General features: G+C 41.4%; 9 non-coding genes across 9 annotated transcripts; 1 reads left to right on the forward strand and 8 right to left on the reverse strand.

Moving 5' to 3' along the window:
* Positions 1-9,700: 9,700 nt before the first annotated feature.
* Positions 9,701-9,772, forward strand: trnat-cgu (transfer RNA threonine (anticodon CGU)). The gene has a single exon. It is a non-coding gene; the product is annotated as a tRNA-Thr (tRNA).
* Positions 9,773-13,179: 3,407 nt separating this feature from the next.
* On the reverse strand, positions 13,180-13,251 carry trnag-ucc (transfer RNA glycine (anticodon UCC)). Its single transcript has one exon. It is a non-coding gene; the product is annotated as a tRNA-Gly (tRNA).
* A 707-nt stretch (positions 13,252-13,958) lies between these two features.
* trnag-ucc (transfer RNA glycine (anticodon UCC)) lies at positions 13,959-14,030 on the reverse strand. The gene has a single exon. It is a non-coding gene; the product is annotated as a tRNA-Gly (tRNA).
* A 708-nt stretch (positions 14,031-14,738) lies between these two features.
* trnag-ucc (transfer RNA glycine (anticodon UCC)) lies at positions 14,739-14,810 on the reverse strand. The gene has a single exon. It is a non-coding gene; the product is annotated as a tRNA-Gly (tRNA).
* Positions 14,811-15,518: 708 nt separating this feature from the next.
* Positions 15,519-15,590, reverse strand: trnag-ucc (transfer RNA glycine (anticodon UCC)). Its single transcript has one exon. It is a non-coding gene; the product is annotated as a tRNA-Gly (tRNA).
* A 708-nt stretch (positions 15,591-16,298) lies between these two features.
* trnag-ucc (transfer RNA glycine (anticodon UCC)) lies at positions 16,299-16,370 on the reverse strand. The gene has a single exon. It is a non-coding gene; the product is annotated as a tRNA-Gly (tRNA).
* A 707-nt stretch (positions 16,371-17,077) lies between these two features.
* trnag-ucc (transfer RNA glycine (anticodon UCC)) lies at positions 17,078-17,149 on the reverse strand. Its single transcript has one exon. It is a non-coding gene; the product is annotated as a tRNA-Gly (tRNA).
* A 708-nt stretch (positions 17,150-17,857) lies between these two features.
* On the reverse strand, positions 17,858-17,929 carry trnag-ucc (transfer RNA glycine (anticodon UCC)). Its single transcript has one exon. It is a non-coding gene; the product is annotated as a tRNA-Gly (tRNA).
* Positions 17,930-19,418: 1,489 nt separating this feature from the next.
* Positions 19,419-19,490, reverse strand: trnag-ucc (transfer RNA glycine (anticodon UCC)). The gene has a single exon. It is a non-coding gene; the product is annotated as a tRNA-Gly (tRNA).
* Between the last annotated feature and the right edge of the window lie 140 nt (positions 19,491-19,630).

Here is a 19,630-nt window from a genome sequence, read left to right on the forward strand (position 1 = left end):
TGGGCAGTGGGGCCAGTGAGGTTCTCTTAGCCAATGCCAAGGACTGATCCAGAATACAATAAGGTCATATTTGGGGAGAAATGCTCAAGAAATATATTTTGGGAAAATGCCAAACAAATCTCTTTGCAATGCCAAACGTTCACCAGCAGGGGAAACCTTTTTTAAAGGATGTGAACATACTTTGTAAGTGAATTGTACTTTAACAGTACCCCTGAATTTTTAAATTGACATTTGACCTATTCACTATATATGTGAGAGTCAGTGCCTCTATATTCTGTGTCATCTAGGCCTACTGGATTTAAAACCCATCTTAAACACCACAGGAAAACAAAATGCCCTGGTTAACTTAATCTGAACCTTTAGATATAGCCACATTTGAAAGTGAAATTCTTAAAGATTTAGTTTGAAGGTCTACAGCTCAGAGCAAATGTACGGCCTTTTTCAAAGGGAATGGATGATTTCTCCACATATCAGGATTATAAGTGTGCAGACTGAACACCCCACTCGTCTGTTGTTTGAACGTTGTCACTGTTTTGTGTGACACTGAGTGTTTGGACAAATCTCAAATGACACCCTATTCCATTTAAATTGCACTGTGTTGGTTTGACCAAGTTGAGACTAAGGCTTATCTCATGTAGCCCCACATGGACACACAGCCACTGTCCTCACCAACACCTTCACTGTCACCGCTCACCGCCTTCTAAAACTGTGATCAATAATCAACAGCTTGTTGACAGTCTCCAAGACAACCATATGCATTACTACTGGCATGTCTTCCCATGTAGTTGTACTGAGAGTCTTGTTAAATACTGAAAGCATGTATGTCTTACCCCTTGTTACCATAGAACTGAGGAATATCACCATAATAAACTGAAAACTTTGTTCAAGTCTAATCAAGTCTAGTTTTCTTTTGATTGGCAGGGGTTAAAAATACTGTACACCAGCATAGGGTAAAAAAAGAAGAGGCAAACACAAGGAAGAAACATCTGGTAAAACTTATTTGATAAAACACCAAACCCTATGTCCAAACCAAACCCTGACCATAGAGAGACATTGTTTCTCTATGGTGTAGTATGTCAGGGCGTGACTTGAGTTATTCTAGTTCATTATTTCTATGTGGTGTTCTAGTTAAATGTTTCTATGTTGGTGATTTGTGAGTCCCAACTAGAGGCAGATGGTAATTGTTGTCTCTAAATGGGGATCATATTTAAGTAGTGTTTGTGGGTTATTGTATTTTGAGTTAGTGTATGTAGCACCTCTGTAGTCATGGTTCATTGTTCGTTTCTTCTTTTGTTTAACTTCATGCGACGAGCAATCCCGGATCCGGGATCCTATTTATAGCCTGATGCTCATTAGCATAACGCAACGTTAACTATTCATGAAAATCGCAAATGAAATGAAATAAATATATTTGCTCTCAAGCTTAGACTTTTGTTAACAACACTGTCATCTCAGATTTTCAAAATATGCTTTTCAACCATAGCTAAACAAGCATTTGTGTAAGAGTATTGATAGCTAGCATAGCTATAAGCCTAGAATTCAGCCAGAAACATTTTCACAAAAACAAGAAAAGCATTCAAATAAAATCATTTACCTTTGAAGAACTTCAGATGTTTTCAATGAGGAGACTCTCAGTTAGATAGCAAATGTTCAGTTTTTCAAAAAATATTATTTGTGTAGGACAAATCGCTCCTTTTTGTTCACGTTTGGCTACGAAAAAACCTGTATCCAGTTATAGGCTCAAGCTCATTAGCATAACGTAACGTTAACTATTTATGAAAATCGCAAATGAAATGAAATAAATATGCTAGCTCTCAAGCTTAGCCTTTTCTTAACAACACTGTCATCTCAGATTTTCAAAATATGCTTTTCAACCATAGCAAAACAAGCATTTGTGTAAGAGTATTGATAGCTAGCGTAGCATTTAGCGTAGCATTTAGCGGGCAACATTTTCACAAAAACCAGAAAAGCATTCAAATAAAATCATTTACCTTTGAAGAACTTCGGATGTTTTCAATGAGGAGACTCAGTTAGATAGCAAATGTTCAGTTTTTCCTGAAAGATTCTTTGTGTAGGAGAAATCGCTCCGTTTTGTACATCACTTTTGGCTACCAAAAAAAAATGAAAATTCAGTCACCAAAACGCCAAACTTTTTTCCAAATGAACTCCATAATATCGACTGAAACATGGCAAACGTTTAGAATCAATCCTCAAGGTGTTTTTCACATATCTCTTCATTGATATATCGTTCGTGGAAGTCTGCTTTCTTCTCTGAATTAAATGGAAAAATACTCGCAGCTGAGGTTTACTCATCAATTTCGATAAATGTGGTCTCTTATGGTCAATCTTCGAATGATATGCCTACAAATACGTCACAATGCTGCAGACACCTTTGGGGAAATGGCAGAAATTGTGGGCTCTCTCCGTGCGCATTCACAGCCATATAAGAAGACATTGGAAAACAGCGCTTCAAAAATGTTGCTCCATTTCCTGTTTGAAGTTTCATCTTGGTTTCGCCTGTAGCATCAGTTCTGTGGCACTCACAGATAATATCTTTGCAGTTTTGGAAACGTCAGAGTGTTTTCTTTCCAAAGCTGTCAATTATATGCATAGTCGAGCATCTTTTCATGACAAAATATCTTGTTTAAAACGGGAACATTTTTTATCCTAAAATGAAATACTGCCCCTAGAGTTCAAAGAGGTTAAAGTTTCACGTTTGATAAATTATGTGGAACTCAACATCCGCTGCGCCTTGGTCCGTCTCTACAAACGAACGTGACACCCTAAGAAAATCAGTGTTGGGAAACTAAAAATCCACAACCTCACACTTATAGACAGTCAACATTTGAATGGTTTACAGAGATTTACACATTTAACTATTCACAAAACCATAGCCAGAAAAGTGTATATTTTACCAATAACAATGCACATAAATCGAATCCTTTTGGAGTACATGGGAGAAAGCGAAAATACTCTTATGTACTCTCAGAAGATGCTTCTGATGTTAGATTCTGCTACCAGAGCAAGAGAAAGATCTGTGATAAAGCTAATGGAATATTGTGTAATACAAAGATCTATCTTTATTTACCCTTTCATTTTATTGACATTTTTTCACACATGCACATTCTACACACTGCCACTCCAACACACTCACACACACACTTTATTTGCTCACATACATAACACGCACACACATTCATACTGACCACACACACACACACACGCACGCACACACGCACACACACACACACACAAACACACACACACACACACACACACACACACACACACACACACACACACACACACACACACACACACACACACACACACACACACACACACACACACACACACACACACACACACACACACACACACACACACACACACACACACACACACACACACACACACACACACACACACACACACACACATACAATAATCATATATGCTGCTGCTACTCTGTTTATCATATATCCTGATGCCTAGTTACCTTACCCTTATACATATCTAACCTACAGTGGAGGCTTCTGAGGGGAGGACCACTCCAGTATCCCTGCACAATATAAATATGGTATTGGAACTGACACTGTATATGGTTTACTTACTTTATCGTGTTCTTTTTATTTCTATTTATTGTGTTTTTGTTCTACTTTACTTTTTTAAATGTATTTTGAAAGTACTTTTGTATTGTAGGGAAAGAGCAAGCAAGAAATGCATTTCACTGTGTTAGTGCACGTGAGAATAAAAGCTCTCACGTCATTGCAATGGCACCAAATATACCACTAAAGTGCTCTGCTGACCTGGCTCAGAGACTTATATGGCAAAGGATGATGATGAAATGAGCTCATATGAAGATAATAAAAAGTGCCAGAGTAGCTTTATACTTTCATTCCTTTCTGCAGGCGATAGGAACTGACCGGTTAGGTGTACTAGCATTCTGCAGATACATCCAGTTGTTTCTCTTCAAAGGCAACTACTCTAAGCAGGGGCGCATCAAGATACAATGATACAATGTCTTTTTTTGAACAATGCATTTTCCAAACATCCCTAATTGAAGAGGGGATGGTTAAAGAATAGTTAATAGTTAATAGTCAATACTGTGCATTTATTTCTGTATTTCATGGTTGCAACTTGCTGAAAATTGTCTACAATGTTCCTATCATCTAGTTTAAACAGTACTGCAAAACAATTTACTTACAGAATGCATCAAACAGGATTTAGACCTTGTTTATGGAAAAGTGTTGATTTCTGTATTTCATGGGTGCAACTTGCTATAATTGTCCACAGTGTTCCTATAATCTAGTTTAAACAGTACTGCAAACAATTTTCCTTAAACTTCTTATGGTATATGGCGTCCCACTTGGGCAAAAGCCAGAGAAAATGCAGCCCGGCAAATTTTAAAAAATGATATAAAAATCAAACTTTCATTAAAACCTGTTAGAGATCGGGCTACTTTTTTCAACATTCTGTTAAAAAATCGCGCAACATTTCAAAGTCCTGCTACTCATTCCAGGAATATAGTATATGCATATGTTTAGTATGTGTGCATAGAAAACACTCTGAAGTTTCTAAAACTGGTTCAATGATGTCTGTGACTATAACAGAACGTGTTCCGTGGTCAAAATCGCAAGGAAACCTGATCACAAAATCGACGAAGAAAAAATCAATCCGCCAGTCTCTGTATTGTCTATTGCAAGGCATAATAGATAAGGATGGGCTTACAGTTCCTACAGCTTCCACACGATGTCGCCAGTGTTGTGATTTCGATGCAACTAATTCCTTGGTCAGATGAGTAACAGGCACATCCTGTCTTCGGGTACACAGCTGGAAAAAATGGAAGGGGAAAAGTGGACTACGTTTTCCAAACTTGTTGCTATTGAATACAGATCGCTCTGTGATCAATTTGATCGTTTATTAACGTTTACTAATACCTAAAGTTGGATTACAGAAGTAGTTTGAAGTTTTTTTTTCAAAGTTTATATTTTAATTTAAAAAAATAACGTTGCGTTTAAAAACTGTGTTTTTCCTGGATCTGACGGTCTTCATAAATGGAAATTTTGGGTATACAAGGACCGATTTAATCAGAAAAAAATACCAAATTGTGATGTTTATGGGACATATAGGAGTGCCAACAAAGAAGCTCGTCAAAGGTAATGAATGTTTTATATTTTATTTCTGCGTTTTGTGTAGCGCCGGCTATGCTAATTCTTTTGTTTACGTCCCCTTCTGGTATTTCGGGGTGTTGCATGCTATCAGATAATAGCTTCTCATGCTTTCGCCGAAAAGCATCTGACTTGTTGGAAAGATTCACAACGAGTGTAGCTTGAATTGAGTACCCTGCATGTGAGTTTTAACCTGTTGAAACTCTGGGGGCGCTATATCATTTTTGGATAAAAAGACGTGCCCGTTTTAAGCGCAATATTTTGTCACAAAAAGATGCTCGACTATGCATATAATTGGTAGCTTTGGAAAGAAAACACTCTGACGTTTCCAGAACTGCAAAGATATTTTCTGTGCGTGCCCTAGAACGTGAGCTACAGGCAAAACCAAGATGAAACGGCATCCAGGAAATGAGCAGGATTTTTGAGGCTCAGTTTTCCATTGTTTCCTTATATGGCTGTGAATGCGAGAGGAGTGAGTCAGCCCTTTCTGTCGTTTTCCCAATGTGTCTGCAGCATTGTGACGTATTTGTAGGCATATCATTGGAAGATTGACCATAAGAGACCACATTTACCAGGTGTCCGCCCGGTGTCCTGCACCGAAATTGGTGCGCAAAAGTCAGCTGCAAGTATTTTTCCACAGAATTCAGAGAAGAATGCAGGCTTCCACGAACGATATATCAATGAAGAGATATGTGAAAAAACACCTTGAGGATTGATTCCAAACAACGTTTGCCATGTTTCGGTCCATATTATGGAGTTAATTCGGAAAAAGTTTGACGTTGTAGGTGACTGAATTTTCGGTTCGTTTCGGTAGCCAAATGTGATGTACAAAACGGAGCGATTTCTCCTACACAAAGACGCTTTCAGGAAAAACTGCACATTTGCTATGTAACTGAGAGTCTCCTCATTGAAAACATCCGAAGCTCTTCAAAGGTAAATGATTTTATTTATTTGGTTATCTGGTTTTTGTGAAAATGTTACGTGCTAAATGCTACTCACTGAGAGTCTCCTCATTGAAAACATCCGAAGCTCTTCAAAGGTAAATGATTTTATTTATTTGGTTATCTGGTTTTTGTGAAAATGTTGCGTGCTAAATGCTACTCACTGCAGCTGACTTTTGCGCACCAATTTCGGCGCAGGACACCGGGCGGACACCTGGTAAATGTGGTCTCTTATGGTCAATCTTCCAATGATATGCCTACAAATACTCTTACACAAATTAGTGAATTTCTATGGTTCAAAAGCATATTTTGAAAATCTGAGATGACAGTGTTGTTAACCTCTTGAAACTCCCCATCCCGGATCCGGGATCGTGACTAAAGCCTCAGGCTCATTAGCATAACGCAACGTTAACGATTTCTGAAAATCGCAAATAAAATTAAAATAATGCGTTTGCTCTCAAGCTTAGCCTTTTCTTAACAACACTGTCATCTCAGATTTTCAAAATATGCTTTTGAACCATAGAAATTGACTAATTTGTGTAAGAGTATGCAAAGCTAGCATAGCATTTTGTGTAGCATGTAGCACGCAACATTTTCACAAAAGCCAGATAACCAAATAAATAAAATCATTAACTTTGAAGAGCTTCGGATGTTTTCAATGAGGAGACTCTCAGTTACATAGCAAATGTGCAGTTTTTCAAAAAAATATTATTTGTGTAGGACAAATCGCTCCGTTTTGTTCACGTTTGGCTATGAAAAAACCCTGTATACAGTTATAGCCTGAAGCTCATTAGCATAATGTAACGTTAACGATTTCTGAAAATCGCAAATAAAATGAAAATAATGCATCTGCTCTCAAGCTTAGCCTTTTCTTAACCTCTTACACTTATGGTGGCGCTATTTCATTTTTGGAAGAAAAACGTTCCCGTTTTAAACAAGATATTTTGTCACAAAAAGATGCTCGACTATGCATATAATTGCTACTGTTCGAAAGAAAACACTCTGACGTGTCCAGAAATACAAATATCTTCTCTGTGCGTGCCCTTTAACGTGAGCTTCAGGCAAAACCAAGATGACTTCGCATCCAGGAAATGACAAGGATTTTTGAGGCTCTGTCTTTCATGATCTCCTTATATGGCTGTGAACGCAAGAGGAATGAGTCTGCCCTTTCTGTCGTTTCCCCAAGGTGTCTGCAGCATTGTGACGTATTTGTAGGCAGATCGTTGGAAGATTGACCATAAGAGACCACATTTACCACGTGTCCGCCCGGTGTCCTGCGCCGAAATTGGTGCGCAAAAGTCACCTGCCAGTATTTTTCCATGGGGCACAGAGAGAGAAGCAAGCTTCCACGAACTGCATGTCAATGAAGAGATATGTGAAAAAACACCTTGAGGATTGATTCCAAACAACGTTTGCCATGTTTCGGTCGATATTATGTAGTTAATCCGGAAAAAGTTTCACGTTGTAGGTGACTGCATTTTCGGTTCGTTTCGGTAGCCAGGCGCAATGTAGAAAACGGAACGATTTCTCCTACACACAGACGCTTTCAGGAAACACTGCGCATTTGGTATGTGGCTGGGAGTCTCCTCATTGAAAACATCAGAAGCTCTTCAAAGGTAAATGATTTTATTTATTTGGTTATCTGGCTTTTGTGAAAATGTTGCGTGCTACATGCTACACAAAATGCTATGCTAGCTTTGCATACTCTTACACAAATTAGTCAATTTCTATGGTTCAAAAGCATATTTTGAAAATCTGAGATGACAGTGTTGTTAAGAAAAGGCTAAGCTTGAGAGCAAACGCATTATTTTAATTTTATTTGCGATTTTCAGAAATCGTTAACGTTGCGTTATGCTAATGAGCCTGAGGCTTAGTCACAATCCCGGATCCGGGATGGGGAGTTTCAAGAGGTTAACCTCTTGGAACTCTAGGGGCGCAATTTCATTTTTGGATGAAAAACGTTCCCGTTTTAAGCAAGATATTTTGTCACAAAAAGATGCTCGACTATGCATATAATTGCTACTGTTCGAAAGAAAACACTCTGACGTGTCCAGAAATACAAAGATCTTCTCTGTGCGTGCCCTTTAACGTGAGCTTCAGGCAAAACCAAGATGAGATGGCATCCAGGAAATGACAAGGATTTTTGAGGCTCTGTTTGTCATGATCTCCTTATATGGCTGTGAACGCAAGAGGAATGAGTCTGCCCTTTCTGTCGTTTCCCCAAGGTGTCTGCAGCATTGTGACGTATTTGTAGGCAGATCATTGGAAGATTGACCATAAGAGACCACATTTACCACGTGTCCGCCCGGTGTCCTGCGCCGAAATTGGTGCGCAAAAGTCACCTGCCAGTATTTTTCCAAACAATACAGAGAGTAAAGCAAGCTTCCACGAACTGCATGTCAATGAAGAGATATGTGAAAAAACACCTTGAGGACTGATTCCAAACAACGTTTGCCATGTTTCGGTCGATATTATGTAGTTAATCCGGAAAAAGTTTTACGTTGTAGGTGACTGCATTTTCGGTTCGTTTCAGTAGCCAGGCGCAATGTAGAAAACGGAACGATTTCTCCTACACACAGACGCTTTCAGGAAACACTGCGCATTTGGTGTGTAACTGATATTCTCCTCATTGAAAACATCAGAAGCTCTACAAAGGTAAATGATTTTATTTATTTGGTTATCTGGTTTTTGTGAAAATGTTGCGTGCTACATGTTATTCAAAATGCATTGCTAGCTTTGCATACTCTTACACAAATTAGTCAATTTCTATGGTTCAAAAGCATATTTTGAAAATCTGAGATGACAGTGTTGTTAAGAAAAGGCTAAGCTTGAGAGCAGGCGCATTATTTTCATTTTATTTGCGATTTTCAGAAATCGTTAACGTTGCGTTATGCTAATGAGCCTGAGGCTTTAGTCACGATCCCGGATCCGGGATGGGGAGTTTCAAGAAGTTAATGAACGTTTGAGTTTTAACGAGTGCTATTAGCATTTGGCGTAGCACATTTGCATTAATTGTTGGCAAGGTGGGACGCTTGCCTGTCGGGTTGCCCAGAGAGGTTAAATCACACATGCAAGATTTCCAATATGGACTTTCTCACTAACCATACGGTGATTGTCAAAAAGTTCCCTTAAGGGAACTTGTGGAGGATTGAGACGGTTATGCTGAGTCTCAATCCCTCTAGTTGAAAACTGATCTATTTGAATGGGTATTTTCAACATTAATTTACTTTGATTCACGTACCTTTGCGTCATTTGACTCAAAGTAAATGATTTCCATTCTTTTTGAAGTCTTATTTTTTAATTTTCTCTTTTAAAAAATGAATGTATCTCATTTTGCACTTTATTCATTTGTAAAAACTCGACATCAGTTTGCTGTCGCGACTGAAGAAGACAGAATGTGAAAGACACAGCAGATGAACTACAGAAGATTTGAACTGAAGCATGGTCAAGAGTTTGGAAGACTGTTATGCTCACAAGTAAAGCACAAAACACTCACATGATGTTCAATCGTTCCAAGCACCGTGGACACGTCAATCGATATCTTCACTGTCATTGCTGCAGAAAGCAAAAAAATACCTTTTGGCATAAGGCTCGTTGGTCTAGGGGTATGATTCTCGCTTCGTGTGTGAGAGGTCCCGAGTTCAAATCCCGGATGAGCCCTTTTGCAGATCCTTGAATAAGCTCAGACATGCAGATCTTGGGCCACTGGTCGGAACGCCAACTATCACCTCTTGGGCGCAGGACAAGGTGGCTGAATGGTTTTGGCGATGGACTGCAAATCTATTTTGATATGCACTTGTTGGTTCAACATCGCACAACTTTTATTATTTTTGACAACCTGCAGAATGTTGGAGCAATTCTGACTTCCACGAACAACGATAATGATTCAAATGTCGTACACTTGAAATGACATCCAGCCCCTAAAAGAGATGACTTTCTCTTCCTCTGCATTGGCCGGGAATCAAACCCGGGTAAACTGCTTGGAAGGCAGCTATGCTCACCACTATACCACCAATGCTATTTGAAGCTCATTGGCAACATGGAGACATCGACTCATATCTTGACTGTCATTTTTGTGGAAAGTGATAATTCTTTGACCAAACAGATCGTTGGTTTAGGGGTATGATTATGGCTTAGGTTGCGAGAGGTCCCTGGTTAAAAAATCTATCATTTTAATCACTACAGGTTACCTTCAGATTAGTCCCGTGACACTTGTGGGGAACGTAGGGCAAAACGGAGAACATTGCGACAAGTGGGGTCACATTGGTTTGTAGCCCAAAGATTTTGGATTCTACAAACAGAAGTTGGCACATAGACGGTTCTGACTTCAGACGAGTCTCCTGACACTTGTGGGGGATGTAGAGAAAAATTGAGAATACCACCGTGTTCGTGAGGGTCTCCCCTTTCCATAGAGTGGTCATACGAATTTGTAGGTTAAACGGTTCGGAAGCTAGAGATGTTTTTGTGAGAAGACTATATGGGCCACTGGTCGGAACGCCAACTATCACCTCTTGGGCGCAGGACAAGGTGGCTGAATGGTTTTGGCGATGGACTGCAAATCTATTTTGATATGCACTTGTTGGTTCAACATCGCACAACTTTTATTATTTTTGACAACCTGCAGAATGTTGGAGCAATTCTGACTTCCACGAACAACGATAATGATTCAAATGTCGTACACTTGAAATGACATCCAGCCCCTAAAAGAGATGACTTTCTCTTCCTCTGCATTGGCCGGGAATCAAACCCGGGTAAACTGCTTGGAAGGCAGCTATGCTCACCACTATACCACCAATGCTATTTGAAGCTCATTGGCAACATGGAGACATCGACTCATATCTTGACTGTCATTTTTGTGGAAAGTGATAATTCTTTGACCAAACAGATCGTTGGTTTAGGGGTATGATTATGGCTTAGGTTGCGAGAGGTCCCTGGTTAAAAAATCTATCATTTTAATCACTACAGGTTACCTTCAGATTAGTCCCGTGACACTTGTGGGGAACGTAGGGCAAAACGGAGAACATTGCGACAAGTGGGGTCACATTGGTTTGTAGCCCAAAGATTTTGGATTCTACAAAAGAAGTTGGCACATAGACGGTTCTGACTTCAGACGAGTCTCCTGACACTTGTGGGGGATGTAGAGAAAAATTGAGAATACCACCGTGTTCGTGAGGGTCTCCCCTTTCCATAGAGTGGTCATACGAATTTGTAGGTTAAACGGTTCGGAAGCTAGAGATGTTTTTGTGAGAAGACTATATGGGCCACTGGTCGGAACGCCAACTATCACCTCTTGGGCGCAGGACAAGGTGGCTGAATGGTTTTGGCGATGGACTGCAAATCTATTTTGATATGCACTTGTTGGTTCAACATCGCACAACTTTTATTATTTTTGACAACCTGCAGAATGTTGGAGCAATTCTGACTTCCACGAACAACGATAATGATTCAAATGTCGTACACTTGAAATGACATCCAGCCCCTAAAAGAGATGACTTTCTCTTCCTCTGCATTGGCCGGGAATCAAACCCGGGTAAACTGCTTGGAAGGCAGCTATGCTCACCACTATACCACCAATGCTATTTGAAGCTCATTGGCAACATGGAGACATCGACTCATATCTTGACTGTCATTTTTGTGGAAAGTGATAATTCTTTGACCAAACAGATCGTTGGTTTAGGGGTATGATTATGGCTTAGGTTGCGAGAGGTCCCTGGTTAAAAAATCTATCATTTTAATCACTACAGGTTACCTTCAGATTAGTCCCGTGACACTTGTGGGGAACGTAGGGCAAAACGGAGAACATTGCGACAAGTGGGGTCACATTGGTTTGTAGCCCAAAGATTTTGGATTCTACAAAAGAAGTTGGCACATAGACGGTTCTGACTTCAGACGAGTCTCCTGACACTTGTGGGGGATGTAGAGAAAAATTGAGAATACCACCGTGTTCGTGAGGGTCTCCCCTTTCCATAGAGTGGTCATACGAATTTGTAGGTTAAACGGTTCGGAAGCTAGAGATGTTTTTGTGAGAAGACTATATGGGCCACTGGTCGGAACGCCAACTATCACCTCTTGGGCGCAGGACAAGGTGGCTGAATGGTTTTGGCGATGGACTGCAAATCTATTTTGATATGCACTTGTTGGTTCAACATCGCACAACTTTTATTATTTTTGACAACCTGCAGAATGTTGGAGCAATTCTGACTTCCACGAACAACGATAATGATTCAAATGTCGTACACTTGAAATGACATCCAGCCCCTAAAAGAGATGACTTTCTCTTCCTCTGCATTGGCCAAGGGAATCAAACCCGGGTCAACTGCTTGGAAGGCAGCTATGCTCACCACTATACCACCAATGCTATTTGAAGCTCATTGGCAACATGGAGACATCGACTCATATCTTGACTGTCATTTTTGTGGAAAGTGATAATTCTTTGACCAAACAGATCGTTGGTTTAGGGGTATGATTATGGCTTAGGTTGCGAGAGGTCCCTGGTTAAAAAATCTATCATTTTAATCACTACAGGTTACCTTCAGATTAGTCCCGTGACACTTGTGGGGAACGTAGGGCAAAACGGAGAACATTGCGACAAGTGGGGTCACATTGGTTTGTAGCCCAAAGATTTTGGATTCTACAAACAGAAAGTTGGCACATAGACGGTTCTGACTTCAGACGAGTCTCCTGACACTTGTGGGGGATGTAGAGAAAAATTGAGAATACCACCGTGTTCGTGAGGGTCTCCCCTTTCCATAGAGTGGTCATACGAATTTGTAGGTTAAACGGTTCGGAAGCTAGAGATGTTTTTGTGAGAAGACTATATGGGCCACTGGTCGGAACGCCAACTATCACCTCTTGGGCGCAGGACAAGGTGGCTGAATGGTTTTGGCGATGGACTGCAAATCTATTTTGATATGCACTTGTTGGTTCAACATCGCACAACTTTTATTATTTTTGACAACCTGCAGAATGTTGGAGCAATTCTGACTTCCACGAACAACGATAATGATTCAAATGTCGTACACTTGAAATGACATCCAGCCCCTAAAAGAGATGACTTTCTCTTCCTCTGCATTGGCCGGGAATCAAACCCGGGTCAACTGCTTGGAAGGCAGCTATGCTCACCACTATACCACCAATGCTATTTGAAGCTCATTGGCAACATGGAGACATCGACTCATATCTTGACTGTCATTTTTGTGGAAAGTGATAATTCTTTGACCAAACAGATCGTTGGTTTAGGGGTATGATTATGGCTTAGGTTGCGAGAGGTCCCTGGTTAAAAAATCTATCATTTTAATCACTACAGGTTACCTTCAGATTAGTCCCGTGACACTTGTGGGGAACGTAGGGCAAAACGGAGAACATTGCGACAAGTGGGGTCACATTGGTTTGTAGCCCAAAGATTTTGGATTCTACAAACAGAAGTTGGCACATAGACGGTTCTGACTTCAGACGAGTCTCCTGACACTTGTGGGGGATGTAGAGAAAAATTGAGAATACCACCGTGTTCGTGAGGGTCTCCCCTTTCCATAGAGTGGTCATACGAATTTGTAGGTTAAACGGTTCGGAAGCTAGAGATGTTTTTGTGAGAAGACTATATGGGCCACTGGTCGGAACGCCAACTATCACCTCTTGGGCGCAGGCAAGGTGGCTGAATGGTTTTGGCGATGGACTGCAAATCTATTTTGATATGCACTTGTTGGTTCAACATCGCACAACTTTTATTATTTTTGACAACCTGCAGAATGTTGGAGCAATTCTGACTTCCACGAACAACGATAATGATTCAAATGTCGTACACTTGAAATGACATCCAGCCCCTAAAAGAGATGACTTTCTCTTCCTCTGCATTGGCCGGGAATCAAACCCGGGTCAACTGCTTGGAAGGCAGCTATGCTCACCACTATACCACCAATGCTATTTGAAGCTCATTGGCAACATGGAGACATCGACTCATATCTTGACTGTCATTTTTGTGGAAAGTGATAATTCTTTGACCAAACAGATCGTTGGTTTAGGGGTATGATTATGGCTTAGGTTGCGAGAGGTCCCTGGTTAAAAAATCTATCATTTTAATCACTACAGGTTACCTTCAGATTAGTCCCGTGACACTTGTGGGGAACGTAGGGCAAAACGGAGAACATTGCGACAAGTGGGGTCACATTGGTTTGTAGCCCAAAGATTTTGGATTCTACAAACAGAAGTTGGCACATAGACGGTTCTGACTTCAGACGAGTCTCCTGACACTTGTGGGGGATGTAGAGAAAAATTGAGAATACCACCGTGTTCGTGAGGGTCTCCCCTTTCCATAGAGTGGTCATACGAATTTGTAGGTTAAACGGTTCGGAAGCTAGAGATGTTTTTGTGAGAAGACTATATGGGCCACTGGTCGGAACGCCAACTATCACCTCTTGGGCGCAGGACAAGGTGGCTGAATGGTTTTGGCGATGGACTGCAAATCTATTTTGATATGCACTTGTTGGTTCAACATCGCACAACTTTTATTATTTTTGACAACCTGCAGAATGTTGGAGCAATTCTGACTTCCACGAACAACGATAATGATTCAAATGTCGTACACTTGAAATGACATCCAGCCCCTAAAAGAGATGACTTTCTCTTCCTCTGCATTGGCCGGGAATCAAACCCGGGTCAACTGCTTGGAAGGCAGCTATGCTCACCACTATACCACCAATGCTATTTGAAGCTCATTGGCAACATGGAGACATCGACTCATATCTTGACTGTCATTTTTGTGGAAAGTGATAATTCTTTGACCAAACAGATCGTTGGTTTAGGGGTATGATTATGGCTTAGGTTGCGAGAGGTCCCTGGTTAAAAAATCTATCATTTTAATCACTACAGGTTACCTTCAGATTAGTCCCGTGACACTTGTGGGGAACGTAGGGCAAAACGGAGAACATTGCGACAAGTGGGGTCACATTGGTTTGTAGCCCAAAGATTTTGGATTCTACAAACAGAAGTTGGCACATAGACGGTTCTGACTTCAGACGAGTCTCCTGACACTTGTGGGGGATGTAGAGAAAAATTGAGAATACCACCGTGTTCGTGAGGGTCTCCCCTTTCCATAGAGTGGTCATACGAATTTGTAGGTTAAACGGTTCGGAAGCTAGAGATGTTTTTGTGAGAAGACTATATGGGCCACTGGTCGGAACGCCAACTATCACCTCTTGGGCGCAGGACAAGGTGGCTGAATGGTTTTGGCGATGGACTGCAAATCTATTTTGATATGCACTTGTTGGTTCAACATCGCACAACTTTTATTATTTTTGACAACCTGCAGAATGTTGGAGCAATTCTGACTTCCACGAACAACGATAATGATTCAAATGTCGTACACTTGAAATGACATCCAGCCCCTAAAAGAGATGACTTTCTCTTCCTCTGCATTGGCCGGGAATCAAACCCGGGTCAACTGCTTGGAAGGCAGCTATGCTCACCACTATACCACCAATGCTATTTGAAGCTCATTGGCAACATGGAGACATCGACTCATATCTTGACTGTCATTTTTGTGGAAAGTGATAATTCTTTGACCAAACAGATCGTTGGTTTAGGGGTATGATTATGGCTTAGGTTGCGAGAGGTCCCTGGTTAAAAAATCTATCATTTTAATCACTACAGGTTACCTTCAGATTAGTCCCGTGACACTTGTGGGGAACGTAGGGCAAAACGGAGAACATTGCGACAAGTGGGGTCACATTGGTTTGTAGCCCAAAGATTTTGGATTCTACAAACAGAAGTTGGCACATAGACGGTTCTGACTTCAGACGAGTCTCCTGACACTTGTGGGGGATGTAGAGAAAAATTGAGAATACCACCGTGTTCGTGAGGGTCTCCCCTTTCCATAGAGTGGTCATAGGAATTTGTAGGTTAAACGGTTCGGAAGCTAGAGATGTTTTTGTGAGAAGACTATATGGGCCACTGGTCGGAACGCCAACTATCACCTCTTGGGCGCAGGACAAGGTGGCTGAATGGTTTTGGCGATGGACTGCAAATCTATTTTGATATGCACTTGTTGGTTCAACATCGCACAACTTTTATTATTTTTGACAACCTGCAGAATGTTGGAGCAATTCTGACTTCCACGAACAACGATAATGATTCAAATGTCGTACACTTGAAATGACATCCAGCCCCTAAAAGAGATGACTTTCTCTTCCTCTGCATTGGCCGGGAATCAAACCCGGGTCAACTGCTTGGAAGGCAGCTATGCTCACCACTATACCACCAATGCTATTTGAAGCTCATTGGCAACATGGAGACATCGACTCATATCTTGACTGTCATTTTTGTGGAAAGTGATAATTCTTTGACCAAACAGATCGTTGGTTTAGGGGTATGATTATGGCTTAGGTTGCGAGAGGTCCCTGGTTAAAAAATCTATCATTTTAATCACTACAGGTTACCTTCAGATTAGTCCCGTGACACTTGTGGGGAACGTAGGGCAAAACGGAGAACATTGCGACAAGTGGGGTCACATTGGTTTGTAGCCCAAAGATTTTGGATTCTACAAACAGAAGTTGGCACATAGACGGTTCTGACTTCAGACGAGTCTCCTGACACTTGTGGGGGATGTAGAGAAAATTGAGAATACCACCGTGTTCGTGAGGGTCTCCCCTTTCCATAGAGTGGTCATAGGAATTTGTAGGTTAAACGGTTCGGAAGCTAGAGATGTTTTTGTGAGAAGACTATATGGGCCACTGGTCGGAACGCCAACTATCACCTCTTGGGCGCAGGACAAGGTGGCTGAATGGTTTTGGCGATGGACTGCAAATCTATTTTGATATGCACTTGTTGGTTCAACATCGCACAACTTTTATTATTTTTGACAACCTGCAGAATGTTGGAGCAATTCTGACTTCCACGAACAACGATAATGATTCAAATGTCGTACACTTGAAATGACATCCAGCCCCTAAAAGAGATGACTTTCTCTTCCTCTGCATTGGCCGGGAATCAAACCCGGGTCAACTGCTTGGAAGGCAGCTATGCTCACCACTATACCACCAATGCTATTTGAAGCTCATTGGCAACATGGAGACATCGACTCATATCTTGACTGTCATTTTTGTGGAAAGTGATAATTCTTTGACCAAACAGATCGTTGGTTTAGGGGTATGATTATGGCTTAGGTTGCGAGAGGTCCCTGGTTAAAAAATCTATCATTTTAATCACTACAGGTTACCTTCAGATTAGTCCCGTGACACTTGTGGGGAACGTAGGGCAAAACGGAGAACATTGCGACAAGTGGGGTCACATTGGTTTGTAGCCCAAAGATTTTGGATTCTACAAACAGAAGTTGGCACATAGACGGTTCTGACTTCAGACGAGTCTCCTGACACTTGTGGGGGATGTAGAGAAAAATTGAGAATACCACCGTGTTCGTGAGGGTCTCCCCTTTCCATAGAGTGGTCATACGAATTTGTAGGTTAAACGGTTCGGAAGCTAGAGATGTTTTTGTGAGAAGACTATATGGGCCACTGGTCGGAACGCCAACTATCACCTCTTGGGCGCAGGACAAGGTGGCTGAATGGTTTTGGCGATGGACTGCAAATCTATTTTGATATGCACTTGTTGGTTCAACATCGCACAACTTTTATTATTTTTGACAACCTGCAGAATGTTGGAGCAATTCTGACTTCCACGAACAACGATAATGATTCAAATGTCGTACACTTGAAATGACATCCAGCCCCTAAAAGAGATGACTTTCTCTTCCTCTGCATTGGCCGGGAATCAAACCCGGGTCAACTGCTTGGAAGGCAGCTATGCTCACCACTATACCACCAATGCTATTTGAAGCTCATTGGCAACATGGAGACATCGACTCATATCTTGACTGTCATTTTTGTGGAAAGTGATAATTCTTTGACCAAACAGATCGTTGGTTTAGGGGTATGATTATGGCTTAGGTTGCGAGAGGTCCCTGGTTAAAAAATCTATCATTTTAATCACTACAGGTTACCTTCAGATTAGTCCCGTGACACTTGTGGGGAACGTAGGGCAAAACGGAGAACATTGCGACAAGTGGGGTCACATTGGTTTGTAGCCCAAAGATTTTGGATTCTACAAACAGAAGTTGGCACATAGACGGTTCTGACTTCAGACGAGTCTCCTGACACTTGTGGGGGATGTAGAGAAAAATTGAGAATACCACCGTGTTCGTGAGGGTCTCCCCTTTCCATAGAGTGGTCATAGGAATTTGTAGGTTAAACGGTTCGGAAGCTAGAGATGTTTTTGTGAGAAGACTATATGGGCCACTGGTCGGAACGCCAACTATCACCTCTTGGGCGCAGGACAAGGTGGCTGAATGGTTTTGGCGATGGACTGCAAATCTATTTTGATATGCACTTGTTGGTTCAACATCGCACAACTTTTATTATTTTTGACAACCTGCAGAATGTTGGAGCAATTCTGACTTCCACGAACAACGATAATGATTCAAATGTCGTACACTTGAAATGACATCCAGCCCCTAAAAGAGATGACTTTCTCTTCCTCTGCATTGGCCAAGGGAATCAAACCCGGGTCAACTGCTTGGAAGGCAGCTATGCTCACCACTATACCACCAATGCTATTTGAAGCTCATTGGCAACATGGAGACATCGACTCATATCTTGACTGTCATTTTTGTGGAAAGTGATAATTCTTTGACCAAACAGATCGTTGGTTTAGGGGTATGATTATGGCTTAGGTTGCGAGAGGTCCCTGGTTAAAAAATCTATCATTTTAATCACTACAGGTTACCTTCAGATTAGTCCCGTGACACTTGTGGGGAACGTAGGGCAAAACGGAGAACATTGCGACAAGTGGGGTCACATTGGTTTGTAGCCCAAAGATTTTGGATTCTACAAACAGAAGTTGGCACATAGACGGTTCTGACTTCAGACGAGTCTCCTGACACTTGTGGGGGATGTAGAGAAAATTGAGAATACCACCGTGTTCGTGAGGGTCTCCCCTTTCCATAGAGTGGTCATAGGAATTTGTAGGTTAAACGGTTCGGAAGCTAGAGATGTTTTTGTGAGAAGACTATATGGGCCACTGGTCGGAACGCCAACTATCACCTCTTGGGCGCAGGACAAGGTGGCTGAATGGTTTTGGCGATGGACTGCAAATCTATTTTGATATGCACTTGTTGGTTCAACATCGCACAACTTTTATTATTTTTGACAACCTGCAGAATGTTGGAGCAATTCTGACTTCCACGAACAACGATAATGATTCAAATGTCGTACACTTGAAATGACATCCAGCCCCTAAAAGAGATGACTTTCTCTTCCTCTGCATTGGCCGGGAATCGAACCCGGGTCAACTGCTTGGAAGGCAGCTATGCTCACCACTATACCACCAATGCTATTTGAAGCTCATTGGCAACATGGAGACATCGACTCATATCTTGACTGTCATTTTTGTGGAAAGTGATAATTCTTTGACCAAACAGATCGTTGGTTTAGGGGTATGATTATGGCTTAGGTTGCGAGAGGTCCCTGGTTA

This window comes from Oncorhynchus masou, chromosome 18, assembly GCF_036934945.1.
Source record: "Oncorhynchus masou masou isolate Uvic2021 chromosome 18, UVic_Omas_1.1, whole genome shotgun sequence".
NCBI lineage: Eukaryota > Metazoa > Chordata > Actinopteri > Salmoniformes > Salmonidae > Oncorhynchus > Oncorhynchus masou.